The sequence below is a fragment of the Moschus berezovskii genome, chromosome 11 (genome assembly GCF_049115385.1).
Source record: "Moschus berezovskii isolate FMDL1 chromosome 11, NW_MosBer_1.0, whole genome shotgun sequence".
NCBI lineage: Eukaryota > Metazoa > Chordata > Mammalia > Artiodactyla > Moschidae > Moschus > Moschus berezovskii.
Window position 1 is genome coordinate 66,337,324 of NC_142470.1, and position 27,463 is coordinate 66,364,786.

A 27,463-nucleotide genomic window follows, 5' to 3' on the forward strand; every position below is an offset into this window, starting at 1 on the left:
TCTTTTGATGAATTTGTGGGGGAGAGAGTGGTCTCACTGTCCTATTCCTCCGCCATCTTGTTCCTTCTCTCCAAAAATTACAAATTATTGTGCTGAATTACTAAATGGAAAGTATGGAGAAAATGTGAGAAATGTTGAGAAAGGGATTGTGCTAAATTCTCACCTCTATGAATAATGAGAATATCTGAAATACTCTCATCAGTATTTAGTGTAATGAAAATGTCTCAGTCTCAAATGTCATCAGGAGGCAGAGTTTCTGACCAACACTATATAACAATTGTTATCATGCTGAGATAATTTAATCTTAGTGAAAAGCAGGAGACAAGACATGCTAGTTAACATCCAAGCATTTTTGTCTAATTTTGTCAGATAAAATAAATTATACCTGCAACTTTGAAATACTGAAAATACTTCATGAGCTTCCATTACAATCTTCATTATCAGAAACCTCAATATAATAAGAGCTATAGTTCTTACTGTTCTTTACATTTACTTTTAAACAACTGAAAATTAAATTCAAATATTAAAAAAAGTAATTGTGCAATTAAAGGTGCAGTGAACCTCCTAATTTCATCAATATAGCAGACAAGATAAGCTCTTTCTGCTACAAATGTCTAGAAATACTGTATGAAAAACAACAAACAACCCCAAACAACCCTTTTTTTTTTTTTTTTTCAGCTGTGCCACTGCAGGTAGGATCTTAGCTGCCTGACTAGGGATTGAACCCATGCCCCCCTGAAGTGGAAGTGCAGAGTCCTAACCACTAGATCGCCAGTGAATTCCCCAAACATCCTTTTAAGACATAATTGAGCAAGAAAGTTAACTAAGTATGCAGTGCCAGAAATGGAGAAAAACCTAAAAACTAGAACAGAAAGCTCATGCCCAACCCTGGGAAGGGTTATATGGAGGTCAGCATGGAGCTGTTTCTTGGAAATATGGGGCCTTGGTTTTTAACACACACTGACAGAAAGAGGAGAAAGGGCCCTAAGCTTCAGAAGAAAGGCTGTATCTACAACAATACTAGGTAAGTTAAGACTTCAATTGAAAAAATATTACCAGAAGTAAAAAGGGACACTATATAATGAACCAAAGATCAATTTATCAAGGTGTCATGACATGACAAATTGTATGTACCTAATAAGCAGAGCTTTGAAATACCAACAACAAACTCTGACAAAAACTAAGTGAAATATACATGGTTTTAAATTGTAGATTTTGACTCCTCTTTCAATAACTGATAGAGCATGTAGATAAAATTCTATAAGGATATGTAATTTAGCTCTTCCATAGTTGATGCAACTAACATTTGTAGAATATCATTCTTTTCATGTGTACAGTGGATCATCAGTTCAGTTCAGTTCAGTCACTCAGTCGTGTCCGATTCTTTGCGACCCCATGAATCACAGCACGCCAGGCCTCCCTGTCCATCACCAACTCCCGGAGTTCACTCAAACTCATGTCCACAGAGTCGGTGATGCCATCCAGCCATCTCATTCTCTGTCATCCCCGTTTCCTCCCACCACAAATCACTGCCAGCATCAGAGTCTTTTCCAGTGAGTCAACTTGTTGCACGAGGTGGCCAAAGTATTGCAGTTTCAGCTTTAGCATCAGTCCTTCCAATGAACACCCAGGATTGATCTCCTTTAGAATGGACTGGCTGGATCTCCCTACAGTCCAAGGGACTCTCAAGAGTCTTCTCCAGCACCACAGTTCAAAAGCATCAATTCTTCGGCGATCAGCTTTCTTCACAGTCCAACTCTCACATCCATACATGACCACGGGAAAAACCATAGCCCTGACTACACGGACCTTGGTTAGAAAGTAATATCTCTGCTTTTTAATATGTTATCTAGGTTGGACATAACTTTCCTTCCAAGGAGTAAGCGTCTTTTAATTTCATGGCTGCAATCAGCATCTGCAGTCATTTTGGAGCCCAAAAAATATAAATAAATCTAAATAAATTTTAAAGTATTGAAATCTTACAGAGCAGTTTTTCTGACATTGGGATTAAAACCTGGAATCAGTAAAAGTAAAGTAGCCAAAAACTCGCTAAATATTTAAAAATTAAATAATACAATTATTTGACCTGTGGATCAAAGAAAAAAATCACGAAAAGAAATTTAGAAATATTCAAACTCTATACTAATGACAATCCAACATATCAATAGTTGTAGTACATGGCTTGAAACTGAAAGTGAAATTGTTTGCTGCTGCTGCTGCTGCTGCCACTAAGTCACTTCAGTCGTGTCCAACTCTGTGTGACCCCATAGACAGAAGCCCACCAGGCTCCCCCATCCCTGGGATTCTCCAAGCAAGAACACTGGAGTGGGTTGCCATTTCCTTCTCCAATGTGTGAAAGTGAAAAGTGAAAGTGAAGTCGCTCAGTCGTGTTCGACCCCTAGCAACCCCATGGACTGCAGCCCACCAGGCTCCTCCATGTCCAATTCTTTGTGACCCCCATGGACTGTAGCCTGACACACTCCTGTGTCCATGGGATTTTTCAGGCAAGAATACTGGAGGGGGTTAACATTTCCTTCTCCAGGAGACCTTCACAACCCAGGGATTGAACCCAGGTCTCCTGCATTGCAGGCAGACTCCTTACCATCTGAAAGACCAGGGAAGTCCATAGTACATGGTTTAGGCAGTGGTTAAAAAGAAACAAAGTATTTAGAAAGGCACAAAAATAGTTATGAAATTAGTGATCTAAGTTTCAATCTTGCTGTGCTTGTGCTTAGCTAATCAGTCATGTTAGAAAAAGAAGAGAATTGAATTAAACCCAAGTAGAAAGAAGAAAATTTTAAAAGAGGAAGGCAATAATTAATAAAATAGAAAAGTAACAAGTAATAGAAAAAAGTGACAAACTCAAATTTAATTTCTAAAAGATAATAAAATTGATAAACCTACCAAAACTGATCAAGAAAAAGAGAATACAAAATACCAATATCAGAAGGGAAAGTGGGAATATCTCTATAGATTCTACAGATAATAGATGTTTATTAAGGAGGTGATGAACTTCCAGTTGAGCTATTTCAAATCCTGAAACATGATGCTGTGAAAGTGATGCATCAATATGCCAGCAAATTTGGAAAACTCAGCAGTGGCCACAGGACTGGAAAAGGTCAGTCTTCATTCCAATCTCAAAGAAAGGCAGTGCCAAAGAATGTTCAAACCGCACAATTGTGCACATCTCACATGCTAGTAAAGTCATGTTCAAAATTCTCCAAGCCAGGCTTCAGCAATATATGAACCGTAAATTCCAGATGTTCAAGCTGCGTTTAGAAAAGGCAGAGGAGCCAGAGATCAAATTGCCAACATCCTCTGGATCATCAAAAAAGCAAAAGAGTTCCAGAAAAACATCTATCTCTGCTTTATTGACTATGCCAAAGCCTTTGACTGTGTGGATCACAATAAACTGTGGAAAATTCTGAAAGAGATGGGAATACCAGACCTCTTTGTCTGCCTCTTGAGAAACCTGTATGCAGGTCAATAAGCAACAGTTAGAACTGGACATGGAACAACAGACTGGTTACAAATAGGAAAAGGAGTTCATCAAGGCTGTATATTGTCACCCTGCTAATTTAACTTATATGCAGAGTACATCATGAGAAACACTGGGCTGGAAGAAGCACAACCTAGAATCAAGATGGCCAGGAGAAATATCAATAACCTCAGATATTCAGATGACACCACCCTTATGGCAGAAAGTGAAGAGGAACTCAAAAGCTTCTTGATGAAAGTGAAAGAGGAGAGTGAAAAGGTTAGCTTAAAACTCAACATTCAGAAAACAAAGATCATGGCATCTGATCCCATCACTTCATGGCAAATAGATGGGGAAACAGTGGAAAGAGTGGCCGACTTTATTTTTGGGGGTTCCAGAATCACTGCAGGTGGTGATTGTAGCCAGGAAATTAAAAGACGCTTACTCCTTGGAAGGAAAGTTATGACCAACCTAGACAGCATATTAAAAAGCAGAGATGGGACAAAGGAACAAAATGGCGGAGGAATAGGACGGCGAGACCACTCTCTCCCCCACAAATTCATCAAAAGAACATTTGAACGTGAGTAAAGTCCACAAAACAACTTCTGAATGCTGGCAGAGGACGTCAGGCACCCAGAAAAGCAGCCCATTGTCTTCGAAAGGAGGTAGGAAAAAATATAAAAGATAAAAAGCGAGACAAAAGAAGTAAGGATGGAGCTCTGTCCCGGGAAGGGAGGCTTTAAAAAGAGAGAAGTTTCCAAACACCAGGAAACATTCTCACTGGCGAATCTGTGGCGAGCCTTGGAAGCTCAGAGGGCCACATAACCCTCTTTTTTTTTTAAGATTTTTTTAAAACCCACAGATTACCCGCCAAACGGTAACTCCCAGTGGAGAAGCAGCGCAGACGCCTGCATACGCCATTAGCAAGCAGGGGCTGGGCAGGGAGGAGCCGTCTGAACTGCTTAGAGAGAGGACTGGGCTTGAATGCCGCAAGAACAATTTGAGAGAACTGGGGAGAGCAAAGCAGACTGTGGGATAGCTTCCCCATGAAAAGGCGGAAAGCTCTAACCTATGACTAGGCCAGCCCCGCTCACAGAATAAAGGACTGAGCAGAGTGAGCCGGCTGTGGCTGGCCCATCCCCCATCCCCCGCCGAGACAGGCAGGGAGCGCAGCCAGAGCTGGAGCGGGCAACCGCGGCCCCAGAAAAGCATCTGATACAAACTGCACACAGGCTTGTTGCTATTCAGGACTTCTTGGGCTCGGGCCGGTCGATATCCCCCTGAGAAGGTGCACCGGTTGTACACCCAGAAAACTGAGTGGCGGGGACTGGGGAGGCGATAAGCCACAGAGACCGCGCTCGCCAAACACCTGGTCCCCTGAGCTGCTCGGACCGGGGAAGGCACAAAACGCAGGCCCAACCAAGTCTGCGCCTTTGTGGAGTACCTGAGAACCTGAACTTGAGCCGCTCAGACCTTGGAAGTGCATACAACCCGGTGCCGGCCTTAGACCATTCCCGGCAGAGCAACCTAGAGCCTGCGCAGTGTAGACTGGGACAACACACACGCTGTGAGCGGGGGCAAACCCAGTGTGGCCGAGACGCTGCGAGCACTCCCCACAGACGCCAGAGATATTCGTCTGCAGCGTTCCTCCCTTCCTAGAACAGGACTGAACAACTGAGCCTTAAAAAGTGTCCACCCAACCCCTAGTATCAGGGCAGAAATTAGACACTGAAGAGACCAGCAGACAGAAGCTAAAACAGAGGGAACCACCTTGGAAATGACAGATAGAGACGTCTAGAGACTACTCCAAGAATAAGACCAAAAACCAGAGGCAAGAGGCTTAAGCCTGAATCCTGAGAACAACAGAGAAGTCCTGACTCCAGGGAACATTAATCGATAGGAGCTCATCAAACGTCTCCATACCTACGCTAAACCCAAGGGTCAATAAGTTCCAGAGCAAGACATACCACGCCAATTCTCCAGTAACAGGAAACTAGCCCTGAGCTTCAATATACAGGCTGCCCAAAGTCACTCCAAACCCACTGTCATCTCATAACTCATTACTGGACACTTCATTGCACTCCAGAGAAAAGAAATCCAGCTCCACCCACCAGAACACCGACACAGTCTTCCATAACCAGGGAACCTTGACAAGTCACCTGTCCAACCCCACACACAGCGAGGAAACTACATAAAAAAGAGAACGCCACAAACGGCCAGAAGAGGGAAAGGCCACCCCAAGCAAAGCATTATAAGCAAGATGAAGAAGCAGAGAAATACCCAGCAAGTAAAGGAACAAGATAAATGCCCACCAACACAAGCAAAAGAGGAAGATATAGGGAATCTACATGAAAAAGAATTTCGAATTTTGGTGGTGAAAATGATTCAAAATCTTGAAAGCAAAATGGAGTTACAGATAAATAACCTGGAGAAAAGGATTGAGAAGATGGAAGAAAGGTTTAATAAGGACTTAGAGGAAATAAAAAAGAGTCAATATACAATGAATAATGCAATAGATGAGATCAGAAACACTCTGGAGGGAACAAACAGTAGAATAACAGAGGCAGAAGACAGGATAAGCGAACTAGAAGATAGAATTGTAGAAATAAATGAAACAGAGAGGAATAAAGAAAAACAAATTAAAAGAAATGAGAACAATATTAGAGACCTCTGGGACAATGTTAAACGCTCCAACATTCGAATCATAGGAATCCCAGAAAAAGAAGACAAAAAGAAAGACCATGAGAGAATACTTGAGAAGATAATAGTTGAAAACTTCCCTAAAATAGGGAAAGAAATAATCACCCAAGTCCAAGAAACCCAGAGAGTCCCCAACAGGATAAACCCAAGGCGAAATACTCCTAGACACATATTAATCAAATTAACAAAGATCAAACACAAAGAACAAATATTAAAAGCAGCAGGGGAAAAACAGCAAATAACACACAAGGGGATTCCCATAAGGATAACAGCTGATCTTTCAACAGAAACTCTTCAGGCCAGGAGGGAATGGCAAGACATACTTAAAGTGATGAAAGAAAATAACCTACAGCCCAGACTACTGTACCCAGCAAGGATCTCATTCAAATATGAAGGAGAAATCAAAAGCTTTACAGACAAGCAAAAGCTGAGAGAATTCAGCATTACCAAACCAGCTCTCCAACAAATGCTAAAGGATCTTTTCTAGACAGGAAACACAGAAAGGGTGTATAAACTCGAACCCAAAGCAATAAAGAAAATGGCTATGGGATCGTACTTATCAATAATTACCTTAAACGTAAATGGGTTGAATGCCCCAACCAAAAGACAAAGGCTGGCTGAATGGATACAAAAACAAGACCCCCATATATGTTGTCTGAAAGAGACCCACCTCAAAACGAGGGACACATACAGACTGAAAGTGAAGGGCTGGAAAAAGATATTCCATGCAAATAGAGACCAAAAGAAAGCAGGAGTAGCAATACTCATATCAGATAAAATAGACTTTAAAACAAAGGCTGTGAAAAGAGACAAAGAAGGAAACTACATAATGATCAAAGGATCAATCCAAGAAGAAGATATAACAATTATAAATATTTATGCACCCAACATAGGAGCACCGCAATATGTAAGACAATTACTAACAAATATGAAAGGGGAAATTAACAATAATGCAATAATAGTGGGAGATTTTAATACCCCACTTACATCTATGGATAGAACAACTAAACAGAAAATTAACAAGGAAACACAATCTTTAAATGATACAATAGACCAGTTAGACCTAATTGACATCTATAGGACATTTCACCCCAAAACAATGAATTTCACCTTTTTCTCAAGTGCACATGGAACCTTTTCCAGGATAGATCACATCCTGGGCCATAAATCTAGCCTTGGTAAATTCAAAAAAGTTGAAATCATTCCAAGCATCTTTTCTGACCACAATGCAGTAAGATTAGATCTCAATTATGGGAGAAAAACTATTAAACATGCCAACATATGGAGGCTGAACAACACGCTGCTGAACAACGAACAAATTTTGGAAGAAATCAAAACAGAAATCAAAATATGCATAGAAATGAATGAAAATGAAAACACAACAACCCAAAACCTCTGGGACACTGTAAAAGCAGTGGGGGAAGGAGGAAGATCATAGCAATACAGGCACACCTCAAGAAACAAGAAAAAAGTCAACTAAATAAACTAACTCTACATCTAAAGCAACTAGAAAAGGAAGAAATGAAGAACCCCAGGGTTAGTAGAAGGAAAGAAATCGTAAAAATTAGGGCAGAGATAAACGCAAAAGAAACAAAAGAGACTATAGCAAAAATCAACAAAGCCAAAAGCTGGTTCTTTGAGAAGGTAAATAAAATTGACAAACCACTAGCCAGACTCATCAAGAAACAAAGGGAGAAGAACCAAATCAATAAAATTAGAAATGAAAATGGAGAGATCACAACCGACAACACAGAAATACAAAGGATTATTAGAGAATACTATCAGGAATTATATGGCAATAAAATGAATAACCTGGAAGAAATGGACAAATTCCTAGAAAAATACAACTTTCCAAAACTGAACCAGGAAGAAAGAGAAAATCTGAACAGACCCATCACAAGCACGGAAATTGAAACTGTAATCAAAAATCTCCCAGCAAACAAAAGCCCAGGTCCAGACGGCTTCACAGCTGAATTCTACCAAAAATTTAGAGAAGAGCTAACACCTATTCTACTCAAACTCTTCCAGAAAATAGCTGAGGAAGGGAAACTTCCAAACTCATTCTATGAGGCCACCATCACCCTAATCCCAAAACCTGGTAAAGCCCCCACAAAAAAAGAAAACTACAGGCCAATATCACTGATGAACATAGATGCAAAAATCCTTAACAAAATCTAGCAATCAGAATCCAACAGCATATTAAGAAGATCATACATCATGACCAAGTGGGCTTTATCCCAGGAATGCAAGGATTCTTCAATATCCGCAAATCAGTCAACGTAATACACCACATTAACAAACTGAAAAATAAAAATCATATGATTATCTCAATAGATGCAGAGAAAGCCTTCGACAAAATTCAACATCCATTTATGATAAAAACCCTCCAGAAAGTGGGAATAGAAGGGACATACCTCAACATAATAAAAGCTATATATGACAAACCCACAGCAAACATTATCCTCAATGGTGAAAAACTGAAAGCATTTCCCCTAAAGTCAGGAACAAGACAAGGGTGCCCACTCTCACCACTACTATTCAACATAGTTCTGGAAGTTTTGGCCACAGCAATCAGAGCAGAAAAAGACATAAAAGGAATACAAATTGGAAAAGAAGAAGTAAAACTTTCACTGTTCGCTGATGACATGATCCTCTACACAGAAAACCCTAGAGACTCTACCAGAAAACTACTAGAGCTAATCAATGATTACAGTAACATTGCAGGATATAAAATCAACACACAGAAATCCCTTGCATTCCTATACACTAATAATGAGAAAATAGAAAGAGAAATTAAGGAAACTATTCCATTCACTGTTGCAATGAAAAGAATTAAATACTTAGGAATATATCTACCTAAGGAAACAAAAGACTTGTACATAGAAAACTATAAAACACTACTGAAAGCAATCAAACAGGACACTAATAGACGGAGAAATATACCATGTTCATGGATTGGAAGAATAAATATTGTAAAAATGAGTATACTACCCAAAGTAATTTATACATTCAATGCAATCCCTATCAAGCTACCAAGGATATTTTTCACAGAACTAGAACAAATAATCTCACAATTTGTATGGAAATACAAAAAACCTCGAATAGCCAAAGCAATCTTGAGGAAGAAAAATGGAACTGGGGGAATTAACCTGCCGGACTTCAGGCTCTACTACAAAGCCACAATCATCAAGACAGTATGGTACTGGAATAAAGACAGAAATATAGATCAATGGAACAAAATAGAAAGCCCAGAGATAAATCCACGCATCTATGGACACCTCATCTTTGACAAAGGAGGCAAGAATATAAAATGGAGAAAAGACAGTCTCTTTAACAAGTGGTGCTGGGAAAACTGGTCAGCCACTTGTAAAAGAATGAAACTAGAACACTTCCTAACACCATACACCAAAATAAACTCAAAATGGATTAGAGAGCTAAATGTAAGACCAGAAACTATAAAACTCCTAGAGGAGAACGTAGGCAAAACACTCTCCGACATAAATCACAGCAGGATCCTCCATGACCCACCTCCCAGAATATTGGAAATAAAAGCAAAAATAAACAAATGGGACCTAATTAAAATCAAAACCTTCTGCACAGCAAAGGAAACTATAAGTAAGGTGAAAAGACAGCCTTCAGAATGGGATAAAATCATAGCAAATGAAGCAACTGATAAAGGATTAATCTCCAAATTATACAAGCAGCTCCTGCAGCTCAATTCCAGAAAAATAAATGACCCAATCAAAAAATGGGCCAAAGAACTAAACAGACACTTCTCCAAAGAAGACATACAGATGGCTAACAAACACATGAAAAAATGCTCAACATCCCTCATAATCAGAGAAATGCAAATCAAAACCACAATGAGATACCATTTCACACCAGTCAGAAAGGCTGCTATCCAAAAGTCTACATGCAATAAATGCTGGAGAGGATGTGGAGAGAAAGGAACCCTCTTACACTGTTGGTGGGAATGCAAACTAGTACAGCCACTATGGAGAACAGTGTGGAGATTCCTCAAAAAATTGGAAATAGAACTGCCATATGATCCAGCAATCGCACTCCTGGGCATACACACCGAGGAAACCAGAATTGAAAGAGACACATGTACTCCAATGTTCATTGCAGCACTGTTTATAATAGCCAGGACATGGAAGCAACCTAGATGTCCATCTGCAGACGAATGGATAAGAAAGCTTTGGTACATATACACAATGGAGTATTATTCAGCCATTAAAAAGAATACATTTGAATCAGTTCTAATGATGTGGATGAAACTGGAGCCTATTATCCAGAGTGAAGTAAGCCAGAAAGAAAAACACCAATACAGTATACTAACACATATATATGGAATTTAGAAAGATGCAAATGATAACCCTGTATATGAGACAGCAAAAGAGACACAGATGTATAGAACAGTCTTTGGGACTCTATGGGAGCGGGTGAGGGTGGGATGATTTGGGAGAATGGCATTGAAACACGTATGTTGTCATATGTGAAACGAATCACTAGTTCAGGGTCAATGCATGTTATAGGATGCTCGGGGCTGGCATGCGGGGGTGACCCAGAGGGAGGATAAAGGGAGGAGGGAGGTGGGAGGGGGATTCAGGAAGGGGAACTTATGTAAACCCGGGGCAAATTCATATCAATGTATGGCAAAACCAACCAATATAATATTGTAAAATAATTTGCCTCCAATAAAAAATAAATTAATTACCTAAAAAATAAAAATAAAAAAAAATAAAAAGCAGAGATGTTACTTTGCCAACAAAAGTCAGGGCTATGGTTTTTCCAGTGGTCATGTATAGATGTGAGAATTGAACAATAAAGAAAGTTGAGTGCCAAAGAATTGATGCTTTTGAACTGTGGTGCTGGAGAAGACTCTTGAGAGTCCCTTGGACTGAAAGGAGACCCAACCAGTCCATCCTAAAGGAGATTAGTCCTGAGTGTTCATTGGAAGGACAGATGCTAAAGCTGAAACTCCAATACTTTGGTCACCTCATGCGAAGAGCTGACTCGTTTGAAGAGACCCTTGTGCTGGGAAAGATTGAAGGTGGGAGGAGAAGGGGATGACAGAGAACGAGATGGTTGGATGGCATCACCGTCTCGATGGACATGAGTTTGAGTGAACTCTGAGAGTTGGTGATGGACAGGGAGACATGGCATGCTGCAGTCCATGGGTTCGCAAAGAGTCAGACACAACTGAGCGACTGAACTGAACTGAATATAAGGAAATATTATGTATGAATATATGCTTATAAATTTAAGAATTTATATAAAATTGGTTAAATTTCTTATAAAATACAATGCCAAAAGTGACACTAACGAAATAAAATCTGCATAGCCCCATAGTAACTAAATAAATTAATATTTTTACTGAAACCTTTCCAACAAAGAGGACTCCAAACCCAGCTGATTTAAATGGTGCATAGTGCCAAATATTTTTATAAGAAATTACAAGTATCTTATACAAGTTCTTTTTATAAATAAGAGAAGAGATATTCTAACTCATTTTACGAACCAACAGAATTCTTATATCAAAACCTGATAAGGATATTCTCAGGAAAAAAACAAAAAACCAAAACACTCCAGACTGATACTTATCATGAATAAATACACAAGAATCTATTACAACACATTAGCAAACTGAATCCAACAAATATATTAAAAAGAAACATCATAATCAAGTGTGTATGATAATATCTCATAAGGTGGTGCAATGGTAGAATCTGCCTGTCAAGGCAGGAGATGCAAGAGACATGAGTTTAATCCTTGGGTCAGAAAAATCCTTGGAGAAGGAAATGGAAACCCACTCCAGTGTTCTTGCCTGGAAAATCCCATGGACAGAAGAGCCTGGCCAGCTACAGAGAATGGGGCCACAAAGATCTGGACATGATTAAGCACACATGCACATAAGTAACTTCTTGCCTGGAGAATCCCAGGGACGGGAGAGCCTGGTGGGCTGCCATCTATGGGGTTGCACAGAGTTGGACACGACTGAAGCGACTTAGCAGCAGCAGCAGCACGTAAGTAACACACTGAAGGCTAGTTTTAAGTTTGAAAATAAGTCAATAAAATTCATCATATTAACAGAACAAGAAAGAAAAAACATACCATCATCCAATATGTAGGGAGAAAAAAACTGGCAAAACATAACATCTGTTCACAACAAAAACTCTCAGGGAACTATGGAGAAAAGCGAACTATCTCAATCTGAGACTGGGTAACAGCTAAAAACTCACAACTAGGATCACATTTCATAAGAAGTACTGAACACTTTCTAAGACTGGAACAAAAGACAAAGGTTTCTCATCTTACTACTGCATTTTACTTGAGGATCTATATAGTGTAATAAGACAAGATAAAGAAATAAAAAGCATAAAATTGAATGAGCTAGGTAAAATGGTCATTATCTAGATAACATAATTGTACACATAGAAAATTCTATAATACAGCTACTAAGTAAGTTTAACAAGGTCTTAGGATATAGTCTAAAAATTAATTTTTCTATGTACATACAGCAAACAGTAATAAAATCAATTTCAAAAAAGCAATGCAGTTATAATAGCAATACAAGTGATTCCGCTAGGATTACTCCTCAGATTAATTCTTTTCCAACAGTTGCTGATGCTCCTGCTAAGTCACTTCAGTCATGTCCGACTCTTTGTGACCCCATAGACGGCAGCCCACCAGGCTCCCCCATCCCTGGGATTCTCCAGGCAGCAACACTGGAGTGGGCTGCCATTTCCTTTTCCAACAGCTAGCATCAAACATAATACAATGATAGTATAGAGAGAAATCTGGAAGTACAAGTAGATATAAAAAATAAGGAATTATAAACTATTTTTTTTCATTTTCTTCAACTATATTTTCTAGTTTTCACAAACAAGTAACACATATGATGAGAAAGTAGTTATCAATCTTCAAAATTCTAATAATCAAAACAGCCAAGTGATTTCATCATTTATCATGAAGCTGACCTGAAGATTATTTCCCCAAATTATTGATTAATGTATCAAGATTCAGTATATCAACTTGAGAAATTTAAATGACAACATAATTGTTAATCATAGGTTGTTGGGTTAAACATTACAAATATTTTAAATACTCTCTGAGGTCAAAAATATTGTTATATGATCTTTTCATAAATTAATAGTAAAGGAGACAATATTCAAAATATTAATCAATTAAATGTTAGAATATCAGTGTGTATATTTTCCTATGTTATTCACATACTTATTATGTATCAACAGTATAGAAGTATTATTCTCAGTAGGAAAATTGAGTGCCAGGTCTGTCATAAATATTTCACACGTATGGTATCCTTTATTGCCCACAAGATAGTCTGAGCTGACATTAACACAGTCTCCATTATCACTTGGAAAAACTGAGCCACACAGGATGAAGCAATTGTGAAATCCCAGAGCAGTGGGCATCAGTGGCAGGATCCAAACCCAGTGAATCTGATCCCAGAGCCTACAGTCTGAACCACCATGCTGAACACAATGCTCAAGGGTAAATGAGATAAAAATATTTGTGTTCTCATGAAGTTTACATGTTGCCAGTGGAATACAGAAAATCAGCAAATAAAGAATAAAGTAATCAGATAATGACAATCAGTGGAGGAAAAAACGGAAGCAGAGAGACCAGAGGGTTTCTGCAGTGGGATAAGTGAGGGTGGCAGCTTATTGAGGCTTAGGGGCTAAGGTGGGGAAGGAATCAGGTATGTTCGAGAGACATACCCAACAGGACTTCCTCTTTGACTGTGATGGGTGAAGAAAGAGAGGAAGCAAGGATGATAATTAAATTTTGGCTTAGGCAATTTCACTTGGTGGTGATATTTACTGAAATAGGAAGGCCTGGAGAACAAGATGGCCTCAGGGGGAAAAAAAAATCAAGCTAGGATTTGGATGCTTGTTTACATGGAAATTAAACAAGCCGTGAAATTGAAAGACATTTGCTCCTTTGGAAGAAAAGCTGTGACCAACCTAGAAAGCATATTAAAAAGCAGAGACATTACTTTACCAACAAAGGTCCATCTAGTCAAAGCTATGGTTTTTCCAGTAGTCATGTATGGATGTGAGAGTTGGACTGTGAAGAAAGCTGAGCACCGAAGAATTGATGCTTTTGAACTGTGGTGCTGGAGAAGACTCTTGAGAGTCCCTTGGACTGCAAGGAGATCCAACCAGTCCATCCTAAAGAAAATCAGTCCTGAATATTCATTGGAAGGACTGATACTGAAGCTGAAACACCAATCATTTGACTACCTGATGCGAAGAACTGACTCACTGGAAAAGACCCTGATGCTGGGAAAGACTGAAGGTGGGAGGAGAAGGGGATGACAGAGGATGAGATGGTTGGATGGCATCACTGACTCAACGGACATGAGTTTGAGTAAGCTCTGGGAGCTGGTGATGGACAGGGAAGCCTGGCGTGCTGCAGTCCACGGAGTCACAAAGAATTGGACACAAGTGAGTGACTGAACTGAACTGAACTTACATGGAAGGTAAGATGTCAAATAGGTAGTTGGATAAGTAAGCAGAAGGGCCAGGAAAGGAGCCACAATGAAGATGAGAAGTCAGGAGCCATCAGTGTCTAGAATGGACTCTAGGGCCTCTGGACTGGACGAATCCACAAGGGAGTGTAGGTAGAACAATCAGGGAGCTGGAAGACCATGATCCTGGGCATGCTGACAAACAGAACTCAGCAGGGGAGAGCTGAAGGAGGGAAACCCAGGAAGTAGTAGTCCCAGTGACTGGAGCAAATTGAGAGGAGCGATCAGCCAAAGATGAGTGATAATTCTAGAGACACACAAGGAAAGAGAGGGTTCATGTGGGTGGAACTCTTTCTCAAGTGATGAGCTAAGGGGAGCAGTATCTTACTTTAGACTAATAATATGTTCTTGCAACTTGTATAAATTTAAATAACTTATTCTCACAGAAAAGCCTGATCCCTCAAAGAACATTAAAATAATTTTACAAAGATAAACATCTTTTCTGAATGAAGAATACATTTTTTAATCAAATGAGTAAACCAAAATTCTCATACATTAGCTTGCTTAAGGCAGGATTTAATATGTAGTATACCAAATCATGGGGAAGATTACCTTAAGGCTTGAACTCAATTTCAGATGCCATCAAAAATAAACTCTATTTGGGTTATATTAGATAGCATCACTGACTCAGTGTATATGAATTTGAGCAAACTCTGGGAGACAGTGGAGGGCAGGGAAGCCTGGTGTGCTGCAATCCATGGGGTTGCAAAGAGTCAGACATGGCTTAGTAACTGAACAGCAAAGGACTATATTTACCTTCTAGAGTTCACATAAAGATTATCACCACAATAGTTGCTATTAATCAAATGCTTGCTTTATGTTAATTTAACCCTCACCAGATCTTGTGAATTAAACACTTTTATTATATCCATGTTTATTTTTTAAAGATGAGGAATTCTGACCATAAGACAGGTAGAAGTGACTTTCCCAGTATCAGCTAGAATTCCACACTGGTCATTCCTAGAAACTTCGGTCCTTATACTGGTGACACAGTTAAATACCTCTGGACTCCTTTAAACCTCTTATTAAAGTATGTTCCCTCCTTTCTTTTCTCTTCTATCCATACTCATCCTGCTATTAGAGACAGATGTGAAAACCAAGGTAAAAGTACCAAGAAAAAATTAAGGAGATAGTCACATATCATCATGGCTGAAAACTCAGCTAAAAGGGTGACTATAATTGAATTGTTTAGTTTACTGGCAGCAGGAGCAAAAAGGAAGACACCTTAGATTACAAAATTTCCAGTATCTAATAAAAGGAAACATACCAATTAGCCGAGAGACCTTTTTGGTCCCCATCCTTAAATCCAACAGCATTTCTTACATGTGTTTATTTTAGGGAAAAATGAACCATATAAGATCAGAGACTTCAAGAGCAACTCCTCCAAAGATAAAGAAATAGTCTTCATCTGGTTGTACTTAGAAGTTTTCATTAAAATGTGGTAAACACCTCAGCATTCTCCAGTATAATACTTTTGTATGGTTCCCAGTCATCTCAGCTTTTTAAAACTTTAATAGGTATCCAATGACTTAAGAACCATGACCTGAACTTTTATATCTGTCATATGGGCTCAAGAGAAACAAGATCTATTATATATTCTGTATAAATGGCCTATATCACATTTTTCAGAGGTAGCAGCATCTCTGTGAAACAGAATCTTGGCAAAAATTTCAACACACTGCTTGCCCCCAGCTCCAATTTAGGTCCCTTCACAAGCAAACTGCCATGGGTTTTAACTAATGAAAAACCAGTTTGTTTTTAGAAAACATCCTCATTATCGGCTAATATAACAGAAATGACCAGGAAGAGCATGATTTAATATGGATTAAACATGAATAAAACTCAGAAGCTTTCTTCTTGTTGAATTAGATAATCAAAACTATTAAACAGCATTTCAAAATGCTTTTCATAATCCTGGGACCATTAATGTCATGTTCAAATCACTGAGGATTTTTGTTGTTGTTGTTGTTGTTTTTACTATTCATAGGGATACAATGAGTCATTGGCACATTTCCAGTGCAAGATGCATTTGAATAATACATGACATGCCCTTTAGCTAGCATCATGGTGCCAGATTTAAAACAAGGTAAGAAGTTTCCTCCATGTACACTTGCAGTGTTCAGCTGTTCATAATCTATAGCGTTAACAATTTATCATCAAACCCAGCGACTTGCTGCCAACTTATCAAAGTGGCCACTGGATGCATATGATCAAGTCTGAGCATCTGGCTCTCCTCTGTTCCTGACATTAGCACAGACAACAGAATCAGTGGACTATTGAATGCAATTACAGTAAGCGAGACAGACAATAAAGATTGATAGCGCCTTCTCTTTTTATCACACACAAAACTAGTGGGGGTTAAAGCTTTGCCTTGAGCTGCCTTCATTTAACAATGATTGAAAATATGCAATTGTGTTGGTAAAACACTGTAGCCTGTACTACTTCATTTACTGGACACATTATCAAATTAAATGAAAAGTGAACTGCCAAAAGCAACAGTTATTATATATTAATGATGAATATTTACTTAGCATTGTTCACAAATCATACAGAGAACAGAATCCTTCTTGTTATCTTCTTTGCAGGTTACAGTTGAGTAGGCTTAACATTTCTATGTTTACGTTAAGTCTTCTGTCTACAAATCTCTAAATACAGACTTGCACGATTGGTTTTGTGACTAGCCATGTGATTACAGTGTGTAATTAATAAAATGCTCAAGTTGTAGATGAATCCTAATTATTGAATCGCTTTCTTCTCCTTTATGATAATTCTCATTCTTGTAGCTATTCTTATAGCAAGAGAAACTTAGCCAGGGGTACATGTTGTAAGCAAGAGGTTAGGAACTTCAGCTTCACGAGCTTCCGAAATTTGGAATGTGAAAAACTATCTCAAGATAGATACAGACAAGCCACAAAGTTATACTTTATTTTTTCTCCAAAGAGTACTCCTGTAGTAGCCATTGGAGGATATAACAGTCCAGTCATCATTTGACCTCCAAGATAAGAAATACACAAAGGAAAAAGGCAATGGAACTAGTGAGCACACAAGGGAAAATTGATCCTAAGCCATAGTTGAGACAGGACGAAACTGCATCCTTAAGCAAACTTCAATAGATCTGGGATTACAAAAATAAGTGTCTCATTGCTAAGTGGACAAACATTTGGTGTGCACACTGGCATGTCAGAAAGACATGAGGGCAGGCAGACATGATTGTAAGTTATGTAGATTAATTCAACATTCTTTGAAAAAGACACACATCTGGCTCTTCCTTTCCAATGAGAGATAAAGGAAAAGAGGGCGCTCATATACGAAAAGTAATCTTGTCTCTTTTCTAAGAGAAAGTGACATATTTCAAACAAAAAAGAAAATAAGAAGGGGTAAGAGAAAAGAGGTGGAGAACGAGTCACGGGTTTTCTAACTGGTTATTCTGTAAGCAATGAAACACATAGTCAGAAGCGTTGAGTTTAGAATTAGAGCAGCAAACATATGTAGTTAATATAAATAGCAGCATGAGGTATAGGATATTCAGCAAGTGTGGAAAACTCACCAAAGCAATAGCATCACCACACGGTAGATGGAGAATCTGGAAGTGAAAAAGCAACTGAATCAGTATTCATGAAATGTAAAGGAAACAATTATGTTCTCCAGAATTTACTTGGAAGCAAAATCTAAGTGAAATCAGTCTTTCTGAGCACATTTAAATTCTAAGGTCCATGTTTCCTTGAAACTGTCTAGAGATACGTAACCTTTGTGGGTTATTCTCAAATGGAGTTGACTACCAGGTTTATCTCAGGAGCTTTGTAAAGTGCACATCTCTGGGTCCCAATCTTTGAGATTTTTATTCAATACACTTTGGGTGGAGCATAATGTACTCACTACAGAACATATGGAAAGCAAAGTATGAAAAAGCTTAAAGAAAACCTATCATCTGTAAAGCCACCATTTCTGTGACCCATCTTTCTATTCATGTCTATCTTTTCATCTATGAATGTAGAATTTTTCAAGTCAATAATATTTTCAATAACTTTAGGGGGTCACTTTACAAAAATATAAATTAAAAAACCTATGTTTATAGCTAAAAATCAGTACATGATGTATCAATGCAAATAAAAATATGAAGGAATGTTCCTGCTATCCTTCAGTATCTGTTCTCACAGAGTTATTGTTAAATACAGATGTGTCTTTACAATCTTTATTTTAGTCTTTACCACATCATTTACAGTGAGATTGTGTCCCGGCCTCTCCCACCCTTTCATGTGGTTTTCTTGTCATTTGCCCAATGTGGAGTCATCACTCAGCCAGCCTTTAAGGTTTTTGTTTTTTTTAAGAGGGAATTGTTTCATCAGTTCAGTTCAGTTCAGTCGCTCAGTCGTGTCCGACTCTTTGCGACATGAATCACAGCACGCCAGGCCTCCCTGTCCATCACCAACTCCCAGAGTTCACTCAAACTCATGTCCACAGAGTTGGTGATGCCATCCAGCCATCTCATTCTCTGTCGTCCATTTCTCCTCCCGCCCCCAACCTTTCCCAGTATCAGAGTCTTTTCCAGTGAGTCAACTCGTCGCATGAGGTGGCCAAAGTATTGGAGTTTCAGCTTCAGCATCAGTCCTTCCAATGAACACCCAGGATTGATCTCCTTTAGAATGGACTGGTTGGATCTCCTCGCAGTCCAAGGGACTCTCAAGAGTCTTCTCCAGCACCACAGTTCAAAAGCATCAATTCTTCGGCGATCAGCTTTCTTCACAGTCCAACTCTCACATCCATACATGACCACGGGAAAAACCATAGCCTTGACTAGACGGACCTTGGTTGGCAAAGTAATGTCTCTGTTTTTTAATATGCTATCTAGGTTGGTCATGACTTTCCTTCCAAGGAGTAAGCATCTTTTAATTTCATGGCTGAAATCAGCATCTGCAGTGATTTTGGAGCCCAAAAAAATAAAGTCTGACACTGTTTCCACTGTTTTTCCATCTATTTCCCATGAAGTGATGGGACCAGATGCCATGATCTTTGTTTTCTGAATGTTGAGTTTCAAGCCAACCTTTTCACTCTCCTCTTTCACTTTCATCAAGAGGCTTTTGAGTTCCTCTTCACTTTCTGCCATAAGGGTAGTGTCATCTGCATATCTGAGGTTATCGATATTTCTCCCGGCAATCTTGATTCCAACTTGTGCTTCTTCTAGCCCAGTGTTCCTCATGATGTACTCTGCATATAAGTTAAATAAGCAAGGTGACAATATACAACCTTGATGTACTCCTTTTCCTATTTGGAACCAGTCTGTTGTTCCATGTACAGTTCTGACTGTTGCTTCCTGACCTGCATACAGGTTTCTCAAAAGGCTATCTAGATTTATCCAAATCTATTTTTCTTATTGTTTGTAATAGCTATATAGTATATCATAGTATAAATTATCATAATTATTGTAGCCTTTACTGTACTTCTACTATTGCTCCTAACTTATTAGTTTTACCAAAATGATAAAGAATCCGCCTGCACTGTGGGAGACCTGGATTTGATCCCTAGGCTGGGAAGATCCCCTGGAGGAGGGCTTGGCATCCATCCCACTCCAGTATTCTTGCCTGGAGAATCCCCATGGACAGAGGAGCCTGGCGAGCTACAGTCCATGGGGTCACAAAGAGTCAGACACAACTGAGTGACTAAGCACATACACATATAAATATGTATTTTCATTTACATCAAGTTGTTTTGCACTATAGATTAGAAATGGAATTTCTGTATCAAAGGTATGTGAACTTAAAATTTTCATGGATCCTGAAAATTTGTCCTTCCAAAAAACTATATCATTTTCTACTCTCATCCACAGAAATTACAAGAGGGCCCATTTCTCACAACTCACTGATGCTAAATATTTTTCATAACTTAATATTTTACCAATATATTGTGTTTAAAATGATATCTCACTTTTAATTTTCATTCTCAGCTTCATTTCACATGTTTATTCCGTTCCGTTCCGTTCCGTTCCGTCGCTCAGTCGTGTCCGACTCTATGCGACCCCGTGGACTGTAGCCTACCAGGCTTCTCCGTCCATGGGATTCTCCAGGCAAGAATACTGGAGTGGGTTACCGTTTCCTTCTCCAGGGGATCTTCCCGACCCAGGGATCGAACCTGGGTCTCCCGCATTGGAGGCAGACGCTTTAACCTCTGAGCCACCAGGGAAGCCCCACATGTTTATTAGCCATGCTCATTTCTTCTAAGAATTGCCTGTTTATATCCTATATGTACTTTTATACTGTGAGATTTATCTTTTTCTTATGACTTTCTAAAAAGCTAACTTTCAATTTTGTATAATGTAAATACACAAAGGCTTTTTTATTCCTTAGAATATTCTTTCCCAACTGATGGGGTAGCAAAGAGTTGGACACGACTGAGCGACTGAACGGAACTGAACTGAACTGAAATATAAAAAATTATCTCATATTTTTATGATTTCTAAAGTTTAGATTTTGAATATCTATGGAATTTATTTTTATGTACAATCTGAAAATAGCCTTTTATTAAAAAAAAAAAAAACTCCCCCATGATTTTTCATACCATCCAAATACAGCAACCACTGCCATAGATTTCAATGGAGTCATGGTTTGCATCCTGGCAATCCTTTTCACTGCATTATTTATCTGTAAACTTTAGATAATAAAACATCTCAAGAATTGTGGGAAAATTAAATGACAAGAAAGGCAAGAGCCTAGCATGGTGTCGCACACAGAGAAAATGCTCAATCAACATCAGCTGTTAGTTTTATTAGCATTATTACTTTAACACAGCTCAAACACCTGGTTTTTGTATTCAATTCAAAGTGTCATTCTACTTCCCAAATTTCCCTCAAAACTAAGGGCTGTGTATGATCAGTGTTTTCATAGGACAATTTCCTTCATGGAGTCAAGAGTTTCTTAAGGAAATGCCAATTTGAAATGACAGGTACTTTGATTTTGTTGGTCAACATGCAATTTCTAAAGTAGTTGAGTCCCGAGGGCTGTAAGAGCCAAGTGCTGGCTGATGCATATGGATTGCAGTATAAAATTTCGAGTGCTGCTGGCCATACTTTGCAGAATCAAAGAACATGTCTGGCATGTAACTATGTATTTATAAAAGACTTGTGGGTAACGTCTGTCACACAGCCTAGTCATGAATGTCTGGTGGCCCTTGACGTGTCCAGAACTCTTGCATAGGGAGGCTGAGCCACTATCTCCAATAGACAGATGGAGGGTCTGGTGGCTTGTCCCTCGGAGAGACCAGAGGACATACCCCTGGTCTGTGTCACTCATGTTGCACATGCAGAGTCTCTCCAGGGGAAAAAAGGCCAGGATCCTGAGAAGCCTCATGCTGTTGGAAGAGCCAGTCCCCTTTTTCCATTGTCCTTCTGATTCATTACTCTCCTTTTCTGCCAAGGATCTTTCGGAGCACAAAAGGTGACATTAAAGCCTGCTCATGCTTTATCCACACTTTTTGAGTCCAACTCTCTATCAAAGTCCACTTAAAAATTGTTACAAAGAATTGCTCCTAGTTCCACCTCTAAAAGCAGGATCAAAGTGTGTAATCTGAGAAGATTCAAGAAAGGTATTAAATTTGTCCAGTAACAGTGCTCAGTGTAGCATTTTATAAGTATCTGTGGTTATTATGATTATCAGATATAGAATATTAAATATTTATATATAAATAATCTTATTAGTGAAAGTTGCTTAGTCATGTCTGACTCTTTGCAACCACATGGAATATACAGTCCATGGAATTCTCCAGGCCAGAATACTGGAATGGGTAGCCATTCCCTTCTCCAGGGGATCGTCCCAACCCAGGGATCGAACCCAGGTCTCTTGCATTGCAGGCAGATTCTTTACTAGATAAATATTTATTGAACAGTTTTAGTCTCTTGCTGCTGCTGCTAAATCGCTTCAGTCATGTCCAACTCCGTGCGACCCCATAGACGGCAGCCCACCAGGCTCCGCCATCCCTGAGATTCTCCAGGCAAGAACATTGGAGTGGGTTGCCATTTCCTTCTCCAATGTATGAAAATGAAAAGTGAAAATGAAGTCACTCAGTTGAGTCCGACTCTTAGCAACCCCCTGGACTGCAGCCCACCAGGCTCCTCCGTCCATGGGATTTTCCAGGCAAGACTACTGGAGTGGGTTGCCATTGCCTTCTCCGTTATAGACTGGGTGGATTAATAAACAGAAATTTATTTCTCATAGTTCTGGAGGCTAGAAGTTGGAGACCAAAGTCCTGGCAGATTCATTATCTAGTGAGGACCCAGTTCCTGGATAGTAAAGAACCACTTTCTAGCTTATGTCTTCATACGGTCTTTCCTCTGTGACTCTCTTTGAGAGAGAAATCTCTGTTCTCTTAAGGGCACTAATCCTATCATAAAGGTTCAACTCATGATCTAATCTAAACCTAACTACCTCCCAAAGTCTCCACCTCTTAACACCATCATATTGGGGATTAGGGTCTCAACATATGAATTTGGGAAAGACAAAACTATTCAGTTCATAACTATAGTTACGCTGAGACAGGCGACATGCTAAGCACTTTGCATGCATTATCTCAGTTATCCTCCCATCCTTTAAGACAGTTCTATTTATTATCCACAACATACAGAGGAGAAATAAGTGGGAGGCACAGGGTGGCTAAGTACCAGAATGAATGTCACAGTTAGTACATAGTGCAGCAGACTCAAAAACCTGCCCTCTTAACCTCCAGGTCTGCCCTGATGCTGTTCTAGCATGGAAAAGAGAGGACTTCCCTTTTTTAAAAAACTCAAGCAAGATTTGTTTTCTTAAATAAGCTTTTCTCTCTCTCCAGCCCTCACTTCTTAAAACAACAAAATACAGTCCATTATGTTAGTTGTAATAAATTACTTTCAATCAGTTATAATAAAAATGCATAAGACAATGAAGGTTGGGGAAACTAATCTCTAAATAAGCTCACAGAAATAAATGAAAAAAATGATCATTTAAATATCAAATGTTCTGGGAGTCTAGTTGTCATACACTGAACAGAGTGGTCCCAAATTAATACATCTAAGTCCTAAAGTTTTCAGAATATACTCATATTTGGAAACAAGGTCTTTAAAAGAGTGATTAAGCTAAAATGAATACTTTAAGGTGGGCACTGATCCAATAGAAGAAGCCCAGGTAGCGCAGTGGTAAAGAATCTGCCTGCCAATGCAGTAGATGCAGGAGACATAGGTTCGGTCTCTGGGTCAGGAAGATCCCTTGGAGTAGGAAATGACAACCCACTCCAGTATTCTTGCCTGGAAAAGCCAAGGACAGAGCAGACTGGCAGGATATAGTCCAAGTCTAGAGTCATCCTGTCGTCCAGTTGGACAGGACTGAGTACTAATCCAGTATGTCTGGTGTCCTTTTAAGAAAATGAAATTTAGACACAAAATGATAACACACACATGCACAATCAGAGGGACAATCACATGAGGACCCAGGGAGAAGACGGCTGTCTGCAAGCCAAGGAGGGAGGCCTCAGAAGAAAACAAGTCTGCCGACTCCTTGATCTCAGATCTCCAGCCTCCAAAGCTGGTGAGAAAATAAATCTTCACTGTTGAAACCACCCAGTTTGTGTGGTATTTTGTTACGGCAGCCCTAGAAAACTAACACCAGTATTTTTGTCAAAGAAACAGAGTGGACCAGAATGTAGGATTCACTGCGAATTTAACTCATGGCTTCTACAGAGGCTACTAATAAGTTGCAAGAATTTAAAGGAGTAAAGTGAAAATCTGAAGGATACAAAACAATCTTAAGCCTGGGGAAAATAACTATTTTCACTTGAAAATACTTTAATTTTCATAACCAGGATTTTTTAAATTCCCCGGACATAGATACATAGATAGGCAGATATTTTTCTCCCTTTCTGCCTCTCTCTCTCTCTCTCTCCCCTTCTGTTAAGATTTCCTTCATCATCCTTTGTTTTACTTCTCCATAGGTTGGATAGGTGTGCTGATTAGGCTATAAATATCTAACCATAGAGAAATGAGTTAACTAGAGACACAGTACGAGGTTCTAAATGGTGAACTTCTCCTTAGCATCCAGTTCAGATTACATATTGGTTGAACAGGATAAGTAACAAGAAATCAACTCATTTCTTCTACTTGTGGTTTCCCCACTCACATTACCTCATCACAGCAATGTCTCCTCTTTTGCCATCAGTCAATGGTGCTGGGAGCAAAATCAAACACTGACCTGTGCTGGAACGTTCTCCTCTGGATCACAGCCATGTTCCCCTAGGAGCTGTGGGAAAACTGGCTTTACTCCAGAAGTCAGCCTCCCCTCATTGCTGCTTACTAATAACCTTTCTTCGCTTTTGTTTGGATCTTAATGACCTCAACCTTTCACAAGAGGTTTGTCTCCCTTTTTTTTTTTTTTTTTTCAACAGGAACACAAAATGGCAGATAACTCAAAGAAATGAATATAATTTAGATGGAAAATAAAGTCTATCTACCACTGTGTGTATGCAGCCTGTGCGTCTCATTGGCATGCACCAGATTGGACTAAATGGCAAGAATTTCCCAAGGGAAGATAATCTCCAGATACTGCTACAAAAGCTTTATTCCCCACACTCTGCAAATTATTTAATTTAAACACTGCTTGATATGACTCTCTGAGGAGAAGGGTGTTTTCCCAGATCCGTTTTTAATTTGTTGGTGTGTGTATATATGCATGTGTGCATATAGAACCAGCCTCACAAACGCATTCACAGCTACAGAGACTAAGCACCAGCTTCTGATTAGCAGAACTCAGGGCTGCAAATTACTGTTTAAAAGTAGGAACATGATGAAATTCACATGTAATTTCTTCTCTCTTTTTTGGTGAGGAAAAATGCAAAGGTTCAGTTGTTCATATCCTAAAGTCCCTGCTCCCAGACACTTGGGAGATAAAGCTAAATATTTTTTAGATAATCGCGTGTGTGTCTGTGTACATTGACCACATATACTAATTTCTCATAGTAGAAAATGGTCATATCTGTGGATGCATTTTACTAAAGCACAAGGAGCAATGCAAAGATGAATGAATTCATCTCCACCAGCATTGGGAAGTGCTGCATCATGGGTCAGAGAGTAATTTATAGCATTCTTTTAATCCTTCTGCTTCTTCCACTAGCTTAACTTTTGCTTTCTGGCTACATATTAATCAGGAAGGGATATCCGCTGAAACAAAACCCTGAGTGTTTTATTATGTATTTTGCCAAATTTCATCTAGAAAAATCTTGCCTTTTTAAAGAGTTTATAGGTCCCATTAAAGCATCCAAATGAATTTCTCCCCTAGACAGAATCTCTTTATGTAAGATTCCACAGAAGGACTAACCCTGCCACAAATGCATACATGCACACATAGGGCCCACACTGGAAACAGTCTTGTTATCCTGGCTAAACCAATTTAAAAGTAAATAAGCATTAAACAATAATTTCAATATTAACTTACTCTTCTTGCTTCTTCATCGGAGCAAGCTAAAAGCACGTGAACTTCCTTTCACCCTTTGCCCAGGCCTCCTGTAGAGCTCTCCCTGTGTGGTACCCTCAGCACAGGTGAAGTGACCTCCTTCCTCCCACCAGCCTAGCTATTTATTGACATAAGCTTGCATTCTGGGGCATTATCAGCTTAATGCATAATTCAAAATCTCGTGCATGTGGCCTGCACTTTTGCCTTTTCCCCTGCATTCTAAATGAAAGATAAGAAGAAGTATTTCCAAAGTAGGCACACAAAAGGATTCCTGAACATCCACAGAGCCCCGTCCCTATGCCAGCCCTCCCCTATCCCTTAGAAGACCGCTGGCTCTGCAGCTCCACACTGCTTGATATGGCTCTGAGGAGAAGGGTGTTTTCCCAGATCCAATTTTAATTTGTTGGTGCGTATATATGCATAGTGTATATAGACCCGGCCTCACAAACGCATTCTCAGCTATAGAGACTAAGTACCAGCTTCTGATTCGCATAAGGATGCTACACCCTCACAAGGATGCAGCGTTGAGAACTCGAAAACAATCCCAGGGATGGTCGGAAAGTGTATACTGAGCAGAGAGACCCGAGAACCTTTGGGAAGAAGAGGTCTCTAGGAGTGGAAAAATCACAATTATTACCTGGAGTCACGTTCTAGACCGGCAGTCAGATGTTTTCAGCAAAGCAATAGTTCCAAATCTCTGCAATTCAAAAACAGAAAAACTAGCCTTAGAATCTGTATCTTCCTCCCCACCAGTGGGACAGGGGAAGCTTTGTGTGTGGTGGGAGGGGACAGAGGGCAGGGGGCAAGTGGAGAGGCTTTTCTCAGCACCACTGAGGGAAGAAGAAAAGGGAAAGGAAGAAGGAAGACAGGGGAGGCCCAAAAGGGAAGAGAGAGAGGGAGGGATCAGGGTGCAAACTGACTGGGGGACGCGACAACGAGGAGAGAGGAGTCTGAGAAGGCTTTAAGATCAACTGTATGAGAAGGCTAATTCAGTCTAAATCAGTTCAGGAGAAGTGGCTCCAGTGATTTTTCTCCCCCATGCTGAACTGACTGCCTTCTGATTGAATTCATCAAATTAACTATTTTTTTTTTAAATGATGTATGAAATGTGAGAAAACAAATGGATAGTCTCACTTGCAAATACACAGATCCAGGTAACCTGTATACTCTGATTTGAACACATTAACAAATTGGCCAGTATAAAATCACATACATAAAGACAAGACAAACATATGCATGCATATGGTTATGTGAGGGGCAAGAATGAAT

At 39.5% G+C, this 27,463-nt stretch overlaps 1 long non-coding RNA gene across 1 annotated transcript in view; it reads right to left on the minus strand.

Annotated features, from left to right (window-relative positions):
• Positions 1 to 26,892, minus strand: part of LOC148776181 (uncharacterized) — a 113,967-nt gene extending 87,075 nt beyond the window's left edge. Inside the window, exons 1-2 of the long non-coding RNA XR_016038694.1 lie at positions 26,832 to 26,892; positions 18,280 to 18,315 (exon numbers count right to left, since the gene is read on the minus strand). This is a non-coding gene — a long non-coding RNA (uncharacterized LOC148776181). The remainder of the gene's footprint in view (positions 1 to 18,279; positions 18,316 to 26,831) is intronic.
• Between the last annotated feature and the right edge of the window lie 571 nt (positions 26,893 to 27,463).